Source organism: Cavia porcellus, unplaced genomic scaffold, assembly GCF_034190915.1.
Source record: "Cavia porcellus strain 051 isolate PalLab524CR breed Dunkin Hartley unplaced genomic scaffold, mCavPor4.1 scaffold_9, whole genome shotgun sequence".
NCBI lineage: Eukaryota > Metazoa > Chordata > Mammalia > Rodentia > Caviidae > Cavia > Cavia porcellus.
Genome location: NW_026947492.1, coordinates 41,933,718 through 41,941,485, shown reverse-complemented (window position 1 = coordinate 41,941,485; position 7,768 = coordinate 41,933,718).

Here is a 7,768-nt window from a genome sequence, read left to right as displayed (position 1 = left end):
ACAGATGGAAAAGTGGTTCTGTTTTGGATTGATTTGAAACACTTATGTAACATCTTGATAGAGCTGTTTACTATATAGTAGTTGAGTCACTAAATTTTCCTCTTACATCAAATAAGATTACCAACATTATAGGTTGTTGTGATCTCTTAATGAAATGTAATAACATGTTGCCTGAGTCATTAGGAAACATAGAATAAACTTAGGTAGGGATGTTTTATTATTGCAACAGAGAGCCAAAAATTAACTTAAGCTGAAAGCGAAACTTAATGCAGATATTGAGGTCCTTGGGGGAGAGACGAGTCTCTGCTCAGAAATAAATGATTCCCATGCCTGTGAGACTATGTTTCTTTGCCCAGTGATTGCTTTTCTCTGTGTATCAGTGCAGGTTTTCACTATTGAACTCCTCTGCTTTTTCTCATTCATCTTATAAAAAGTATTCCCTAAAAGCCTTGATGTCTATTCTTACAGTTTACATGTCCAGAAAAATACTAGTCTTTTTCCTCCAGTTCCAACTATAAAATTTTTAAGAAAAAATGCTAACTAAATCATTCTGGGCCTGTGGACTGAGTGATGGGCAGAGGATGTGTTGTGGTGTGTCATGGAACCATGTGTGGTTGCAGTGTGGGGAAGGAAGGCTTCTCAAAGGGGCATCTATTCTGACTCCCCTCTATGAAAAGTCTTACCCACTGTGTATCTTAATAAGGCTCTTTTACTCTCTTACGTTTTCAGTGGAAATGCTGACAAGCTTCTATCTCCTAATTAACGTCTATCTCAATGACTTCCCTATTCTGTTGATGAACCAGCATTGTACTCTTAAAAGATTCTGCATAGGGGTGATTGTTACTGACAACTGTACTATTATTACCAGTAATTTTGTATTATTTAACTCATTATGACTAATTTAGCAGACTGGAAAAATGGAAAACTAAGTGCCTGGGGAAAGAAAATTGATCCAGGTAGCAGAAGTTAAACTTTTTAAAAAAACCTCCATAATATTCCTAAAGATTTTTTTGAGGTGTCTGCATTTGATCCCACTACCTGCATATGCTAGCCAGGTACTGTGTCTCTGAGCTACACTTCCAACTCTTCCAAATACATTTTTAAAAAATATATTACATCTATAAAACTAGAGTAGAATGCTACAGAAAAAGGAATCATCAGGGAACAAAAAGACAAGAAAAAATACTCAAAATTAAGAAAATCAAAGGATCCATTCAACAAACACAGTATAAAAGTATAAGCAGAGGTATAAAAGTGTTATCAAAGTAATCGTAATTTCTTAAATGTTCTTCTCAATAAACCCACAGGTACACACACACAAGTATAACTATGCAATTCAATGGATATATTTGCTTGATTATGGTAATCAGGAGGTCAAAATATTGCATTGTACTCTATAAGTAGATTCAATTTTGCCAGTTATACTTTAATCAAACACAAGGCAGTGGCAAGAGTTTAAGCATAGTGTATGCAACTGTCCCCAGTCCCACAGCTGAAAACCAAATCCAGTTGCAACTCTAGACCATGTACTCTGATTTTGTTTGTTTACTTGTTTGTTTTTTAAGGACTGTATACTCTTAACCACTCTACTTCATGGCCAAGTACGGTCTTGAGTACATTTCTGTGTACGTATTCTCATATGACTAATGAAAGATTAGGAGAATCATTGTGAAATCAGGTAATTGATCTGCTCTGTTGGGTCTGAACTGTAACATAAATTGACATAAATTTCTACTAACATTAAACAATATCTGAAAATACTACTTTTTGAAAGGAAATTGAAAAAGTAACTATGGCAAGTACTTGAAAGCACACATTTATTTACTATAGGTTATTTATTCCTTTTATTTAACATAAAAGATTTATTTAACATAAAAGATAAAAGACTCTAAAGTCCATATTTTAATAAATTCTAAGTGTGTTCCCAAAGACTCAGAAAAAAGAATGCTTTAAATTTTTTTCTTTCTTCCTTTTTAAGCATTATGTATTGGTTAAACATTAACCTGCAAAGAAATTATTTTACTTGTGTTGTCTTCAAATGAAACTATTGTCACGCTGAGTACAAAAGTCTGGGTTTTCTCTGAATGCTAAGAACTCAAGGTCCTCACATGTAAATTTAACTTGCTAAGTCCTCTCTGTTTCAGGATTTTAACATCAAGGTCTGATTTGGGATTTAATTTGATAGGCTGTGCCTGTCAGATTTTGTGTAGACTACTTTCATCATGGTTCAAAGGCAGTGTGAGAAAGGCTTATGGTAAGTAGGTCACTGGAGACCCACCCATGTTATGCATTAGGAATCCTTGAATTCCTGCTACCTGAAATGGCTGGAATGGTGATTTGGGGAGCTTGTTCACAACTTAATAACACTGTTGAGAGTACCAGCCATGTTCAGAAGAAATACAGGCACACTTCATTAGGGAAATCTGCCAGGGGTCCAGCTGTTTAGTGGAACTGTTTAGGCAAAATACACACCTATGCACAACCTGTTTTGTTTTTTTTTTGTTGTTGTTGTTGTTCTGTTTTGTTTTGTTGTAAGTGGTACAGAAATTAGAAAGCTTGTGGGTAGGATTCAGCTAGAGGGCTGTATTGTCACTGATGTCATCAGGCATTTTCTCTACACTTTAAAGAGAACCTTATAAAGCAGTATTATTTCAAAAGAAAATGTCACCAACTTTTTTCCCTTAGGATTAATCAATTACATTGTTCATATGATTCTGTTCTTGTTGATTTTGTTTGTAATCATAATAACACATCATTATTCATAGTCCAGTGAATCCATGTCTATTCACCATAGCAGTGTAGTGTCTAGAAAAGAGCCCTAACTTTCCTCAGTCTACTGCATGACTTGTGTTTTTAACCGAAAAGCCTACTTTTCCATTAGGTTTCAGTGCAAGATTTACTGCATCAATTGCCTAGGTTTGTTTAGTCACCTTGGAAAGAATCCAACATATCCAAATTATCTTTGAACTTGCTCTCAGGATTCACACCTTGATTGTTGGCACTTTACCTGGAGTTGAGAGGAGGAGCTGTCACCAATTCCATTCCCAGTGGAAGTGATCTCTCCGTGATAGCTAAGTCCCAATTTTCCTGAGATAAGCTGAATTTTCTCTTGTTTCAAGTGTCCCAGTTTGAACAATAGGTTATAAAACCATCCTTCTTATAACACTAGCTCCTGTCCAAAATGGGAGCATGTGTTATAGTCATTTTTGCCCCTTATCCCAGTGAGACAGATTTATATTTCTGGTACTGTTCACAAGGACATAATGACATGTACCCTCGCCTCTCTTAGGAATATAAATTTAGGAAAGACCCAAAATTCCTTAAAACACGTCTTCCTAAAATCATTTAAACAGCCACCTGGTTGATAATAATCACAAATTATCAGACTTTGACTGTTAACAGTATAACACATTCTACATTTTTTAAAACCCTGCTAATGTATCAGTCACAAATTCTGCCCTGCAGAATCCCTCTCATTCTAAATATATAGAGGAATATTGGAGTGCGTGGTGTGGCCACCCAGTGAACTGTTTTCTCTTTGCAATGCTCAGAAGCAACTGGAGATGTTGGCGAAGCAAATATTAGACATAAATGTTACACTAAGAAAATAACGGGAGTGAAAAATACAAAATAGGTCAGAAGTGACCCATGCTATACAGCTTGTTCAAGGGCAAATACACCAGTGCTCTGGCAGACAGTATTTATTCCACAAATGCTAATCTCTCCTTTGCTCAGCTCCAATTGGAATTTTTCTTGCCACATAAATGCACCTTTAATTTAAAGGGCTCTGAGTCAGGCTTCTCTCCTGCTCATCTGAGAGAAAACATGCTAGCAACAAAGCAAGAAATGCCCCAGAGCATCTGGTTCTAGATTGGGTGGCATCCTCAAAGAGCACTTAGAATTCAATTTAAAAGATTAAATATTTCTTCAGCTCCTACTAGGTTTTTGAACATGATATAAACCCTAATCAAGATAGAGTTCACCAACAAATTTGCACTTCCCCAGGGGAGGTAGAACAGGTGCAAAAACAGTGGCATGGTACCTTAAAAGTAGAAGAAAGGGTACAATAGAAAGACAGAGAAAGGAAAAAGTAGTAAGGACATCATAGAGGTAAAATGCGTTATGTATCATCACAACATTAATCAGTTGAAGGTTTATTATGGCTCAAACACTAAATATTTTAAGTGCCTTTTTATCTGAATTTGTTCCATTTAAGATTAACCTACAAGCAAAGGCATGATTCAGAGAAACGGAAGTGGAGAAAAATGATATCCCAAGCAGGCAAGAACAGACTAATGAAAGGAAGTCATGAAGTCAGGTGACCTTCAGGAAGTAGTAACTATTGTATCACTGTGGGCCAGATTTGGGGACATGTAAGGAATGAAGAGTGATAAATCTTTGAGTAAAATTTGTGTCTTAAATATACAGCAAGAAACCTGAATCATTTTAGAGATTCCATTAAGGCTACAATTCAGCCTCTGATCTACATCATAATCCTTCAGGGCTCTTTCTTAAAAAAACATACATGCCTCCATGCTAGAAACTGATTTTGGAAGTCTTATTTGCAGCTCCATATTAGAAACTTTATCAAAATGCTCAATTTTTACAGTGATTGCCATAGTGAACTATTAAATTAAGGGCCTCTTTTCTTGGAATTGTTATGGTTAGGGTTGATTTTTAGGAAGATTAAGCCATAGGAAGGACAATCCTTTGGTGAAGAGCAGCCAGATTATAGAGTGTCAAGTTGATAAGCCCCCATAAAAGCAAGTGAAATTGAAGGAAACTTGGTGGGAGAAGTCTGTGGCATGTTGTACTTATGTGTGCATGACCAGGTTAGACTCAACAAGCGTTTGTACTTTGACCAGCAGAGAAAAGAGAATGAGATGACTGTGGAACTTAAATGCCCACATGAAGGATAGTACTATCCCTGCATAGAATAAAAAAGAGAGACAAAAGAATATATTTATAAGCTCAAATTATAAAATCTTGAGAATGTACTAAGTGGCCTTAAGTAAAAATAGAGCAGAAATGTCTGTCTAGAACTCAGATGTGTTGGTACTTGACTAAGTCTGCTTAGCGTCTTCTGAATTGATAGAATGTCTGGCTCATTCATACTTTGTTTTGTTGAATTCAATAGATGTTAATAAAAAGATTTCAATGAATAAAATATTGGAAAACTTTCCACTTGGATAGGTAGAAGAAGCAGCTCAACTGTGCAGCTAGAGAGGGTAACACAGGACAAGGAGTCACAAGAATTCTCAGACAGCAAAAACGTGGAGAAAATGATATTTTGCAGGGGAGGATATTCTTCACATCCATGGCTAAAAATTATTAAGGAGGGTAAGAATGCAAATTGTCCAAGTCTCTTGTTTGTGAAGGATAAAAGCCAATTCTGGATAGGAAATGAGGAATTTTGAGTCAGTACCTAGAAAAGATTCTGCCATAGCTCACCAAGAGCCAGTCAATGAGATGAGACCCAAGGCTCAGGAAGGGGAGGACCCAGGGCAACTTTAGCGGTCTCCTGGAATCAACAAACCCTCTCTCTGGATGTTACAGCCATCGGTACAGCTCCAATCCCACGAAATTCTGTGTCTCTCCCATTAAAGGTCCAAATTCTAGAGGGAGACACTTGATTGGCTAAGTTTGAGTCTGCATTTCTCTATCTAAAATGATCAGCGCTGCTATCAACCCTGGGCTGCAGGGAAAAGAGGTCACTGAAGATGGTGCTGCTCCAAGAAACAAATTCCACTGAATTATGAAACTTGTGAGATCCAGATTGCAGGATGTGGAGAAGCAGGAGAGATCAGTACCACATTTCACTGCTGCTTCCAGCCCTACAGCTGTGAAAAGAGCGGGAAGATAGGGCTTGAGGGCAGGGTTTTCAGGGGAGGGGAAGTTTACTGATATACTGAGACTAGTTTAGTGAACTGGGAAATTAAGGTATAGTAAATAAAGGAGATAATTATTGGCACAGAGACACAGGTGATGACCAAAGTCAGTCAACAACATATAGGATTAAATGGATTTTAAGGGACTTTGTGGAATTACCTGTATATCCTATGTACAGTAAAACGAATATCATTAAAAGAGGCAAGTGGGACAATTGCTCTCTATCCACAGGAATGATCATGCAGTGGTCAAAAGGCACTGGTGGTGTTTGCACAGGGAGAAACACTGAAATCAGTCTACAAATCAAAGTGGAGCTATTATGAAAACGGTTGGAAGAGGAAAGCTGTCTCTGGACTTGTAAAACTTGTAACAAAAAAAGATGTATATTATCTTGGCTAAGCCAAGAATGCGTAGGTAAGAAAGTATTTCAGTGAGTTAGGCAAGAGTAGAAAGCATAACAAAAAAGTCACTGAGGTAAATGTCAGTAATACCCTTCTCAGAACTGTCCAAGAGAGGCCAGGATCCAGCCTGTGCTTCTGGTTCTGTAGGTAAGGAACTTTCTTAACCTGATCCCTACAAACAGTCAACTTTCCTCTGAGAGTCTGTGCTCTATAGTCAGACCTTCCTGATTAAGGTCAAGCTTTTATCTTAGGAAAGATTGTGTATTTGTCCAATAGACCTCTATATGTCACTCCCTGTTTAATAATTTTTCTTGAATGAATTTTCTGATTTTTATTAAACCTTATATTATAATTTTTATTATACTTTTCATGGGATTCAACTATGATCACAAGTTCTCTAGAATTCTAGGCATAACTTCTCATTGAAAATTAATACACTGATGCCTGACTGGGGCAGATGCTGCTAACCACTTTTCCAATACCCTTGTTTAGTAGCATACTGTCATTATTGCTCCATTAAGGGCCTTCTTTGATTGTGTTCATTTTATTACACTATCAACAAATAAAAATAAAATAATGAAAATTTAAAACTACAGACAAAAGTACTGTTTTATATATATCACTCCTATGAGTTTGATTAATATGTGGAACTAATCCACATTTTCTCTTCATGGGTAGGTAAAATTAGGGTTCTTTACCTGTTCAGGGACATCCTCCACTCAGGCCATGCTGCTGGGGGCCTGAGGGAGATTACTAGTGACCTCATCCCAGCGATTGTGTCCTGACATCTATAGTTACTTTTCCCACTGCTGACACAAAATACCCAGCACCCAAAGGTAAAGCAAGAAAGGTTTATTTCAGCTTACAGTTTGTAGCAGTTCAGTCCATCAGTGGCAGGTACCAAAGCAGGGCACCAAGGAAGAGGAGCACTGCAGAGGAGAAACAGTTCATGGCAGGCAAAGGTAGGAAAGCATTCGGCAGCAGGCAGCAAGCAGTTAGGTAGCTAGTGACAAGCAGTAGCAGCAGCGCTTTTTCTGTCCCTTACACTTCAGCGAGGCTACCCAGCCTCAGGGAAGGTAGCTCTCACACCCAGGGAAGGGCATCCTTACTCCTATCAACATACCACAACTGCCCATCCACTAGGGGACTAATTCAGTAATCACACCCTAGACAGAGTTGTCTCCCAGCACTCTCATCTGTGAGCTCCTGAGGCTTTGGGGGACATCCAGATACAAGCCATAACATCATCGTGGCTTGTTCTCTGCAATAACCATGATACATGCAACTGCTTTTTTTAATTGTCCATTTGAATCCAAGAAAAATGTTAGAAGAAAAAATGTAACTTCCACAACTTTATTCTCTGTAAAGAAATCCATGTGTTGACTTTTATTCACCTGTTCCTTATACTAGTAGAAAGTAGTTGACGAACTTCCAGAGGTGTGAAAACTAAAAGTAGCTAACATTTTTTTTTTAAAAGT